General features: G+C 35.1%; 1 pseudogene; it reads right to left on the bottom strand.

Moving 5' to 3' along the window:
* Positions 1 to 664: 664 nt before the first annotated feature.
* Positions 665 to 1420, bottom strand: LOC103232187 (14-3-3 protein zeta/delta pseudogene; annotated as a pseudogene).
* Between the last annotated feature and the right edge of the window lie 1375 nt (positions 1421 to 2795).

Raw genomic sequence — 2795 nt, forward strand, 5'->3', positions numbered from 1 at the left:
AAAATAACAAACACAAGCAGCAGATAACTTTACAAATAATAGAATGTAAAACATTTCTGTCCTTATCCCGAGTAAATTGAGTCACAACTTTGTTGAAAGGAACACTTCTGCAGCTGCAGTCAAAGGTATGCACATTGAGGTTGAGCATTCCACAGATATACATGGTTCAACATGTGGTATCCATAGTATACCTGTTTCTATTACAGCCTTGTAAGTGATTCAAACCTTAAAGTATTCACAATTGCTACTCCTGTGACTGGAACCAATTATCCCTTTGATTTCCCACCAGGCCAAATCAATATGTAGGCAGTTTTCTTTGCTTAGACATGGAAACAGTTTTACACTGGCCCTTGTAAAGCCACAATGTACAAAAAGTACCATTCTAAACATACATAACTTGTGTAAAAATTTTACATCTGCATATTGTCTACCTCAAGATGAAAACAGATAACTCCCTAAAAATATTAACTGGCTCTAATCCCCTAACATTAAACATAAAAAGCCACATGAGAAATATAGGAATTCAAATAAAAGTAACAGATTTTTATCAAATTAAAAACCTGTCATAAATGGTAAAGAAGAAAACTACTTGTGGGGCAGCATGGAGGAAAAATGATCTACTGTGTAAATTTTAGAATGAGGCTGATGAAAGTTGAAAGACTGGTTAATTTTCTCCTCCTTCTCTTGCTTCAGTTTCATCTCCTTGGGTATCTGATGTCCACAATGTCAAGCCATTTCTCAGTAGTTACAAAACTAGTGTGCTGTGTTCGTATGGCTCTGCACTAAATGTGTCAAATTCAGCAATGGCTTTATCAAAAGCTGTCTTTGTAAGACAGCAGGCTTTATCTGGGGAGTTCAGAATCTCATAATGGAATACAGAAAAATTAAGGGCCAGACCCAATCTGGTAGGATATGTTGGTTGCATTTCCTTTTTGCTGATTTCAAAAGCTTCTCTGTATGCTTATTGTGACTGATCCACAATCTATTTCTTCTCATCACCAGCAGAAACTTCAGCTACATAACAATAGTAGTATCCTTTTATTTTCAAATAGAAGACTTTGCTCTCTGTGAAGCATTAGGGATCAAATACATTTGAAAAAAGAGATAGTACTGTATTGCAGATATGTCTTAGCTCAGTCTCAATTTTATCTCTGTACTCTTGAGCTAAACGCTGTTTTTGTTTTGTTTTTTTTTGTTTGTTTTTTAGCACCTTCCCTCATTTGTTTAATACTTAAAAGACCCTCCAAGATGACCTATGGGCTCCTTCAACAATTTTATAAGTAATTGAATGAAGATTCCTCTCCTCATTGGATAATTCAGCTCCTTGCTCAGTGATAGACTTTATGCAGGCTGCCATGTCATCATATTGCTCAGCTTGCTACACTAGTTTGGCCTTCTGAACAAACTCATATTTATCCATGACCCAAGAATATTTGAATATTTATTCATGACTGGATGTTCTGTGTCTGGAGTGGGTGGTGGCAGATGAACTGGGGCTTAGCAGTCTCTGGGTAGCACTGGTGGCAGGAGCGAGGCTGAGATTCTACAATTAATTGTCTTTTTTTGTTATGTATGTACATATTTATTTTTAAACATTTAAAAAATTTCCATAGCTTTTGAGGTACAAGTGGTTTTTGGTTACACATATGAATTGTATAGTGGTTAAGTCTAATATTTAAGTGCACCGTCAACAGAGCAGTGTACATTGTACTCAATATGTAGTTTATTCCTCACCCGCCTCTGAACCTCTACCTTCTGAGTCTTCAAAGTACATTATACCACTCTTTATGTGTATACATACACATGGCTTAGCTCCCACTTATAAGTGAGAATATACAGTATTTTTTATCCATTCTCGAGTTACTTAACTTAAAATAATGGCCTCCACCTCCATCCAAGTTCCTGAAAAATACATATTTTATTATTTTTTATGGTTGGGTAGTATTCCATATTGTACATATACCACATTTTCTTTATACACTCATTGGTCAATGGGCACTTAAGTTGGTTCCATATCTCTGTGATTGTGAATTATGCTACAATAAACATGCGTGCAGTTGTCTTTTTGGTTATAATGGCGTGTTATTTTTTCCTTTGAGTAGATAACCAGTAGCGGGATTCCTGGATTGAACAGTAGATCTACTTTTAGTTCTTTGAGGAATCTCCACACTGTCTTTCATAGAGGTTGTACTAGTTTACATTCCCACCAACAGTGTATAAGTGTTCCCTTTCCACCACATTCACACCAACGTCTATTGTTTTTAAACTTTTTAATAATGGTCATTCTTGCAGGGGTAAGGTGGTATCTCACTGTGGTTTTAATTTGCATTTCCCTGATGATTAGTGATGTTGAGCATTCTTTCATATGTTCATTGGCCATTTGTATATCTTATTTTGAGAAATGTCTATTCATGTCATTTGCCTACTTTTTAATGGGATTCTTTATTGTTGATTTGTTTATGTTCCTTGTAGATTTTGAATATTAATCCTTTGTCAGATGTATACTTTGCAAATATTTTCTCCCACTCTGTGGGTTGTCTGTCTACTCTGCTGATTATTTCTTTTTCTGTGCAAAGGATTTTTAGTTTAATTAGGTCCTACCTATTTATTTATTTATTTATTATTTTGCACTTACTTTTGGGGTCTTAGTCATAAATTCCTTGCCTAGGCCAATGTCCAGAAGATTTTTTCCTAGATTTTCTTCTAGAAATTTTATTGTTTCATGTCTTAGATTTTAATATTTGCTCCATCTTGAGTTGACTATTTTTGTAAGATGAGAGACAGGGATCCGGATT

This window comes from Chlorocebus sabaeus, chromosome X, assembly GCF_047675955.1.
Source record: "Chlorocebus sabaeus isolate Y175 chromosome X, mChlSab1.0.hap1, whole genome shotgun sequence".
Lineage (NCBI taxonomy): Eukaryota > Metazoa > Chordata > Mammalia > Primates > Cercopithecidae > Chlorocebus > Chlorocebus sabaeus.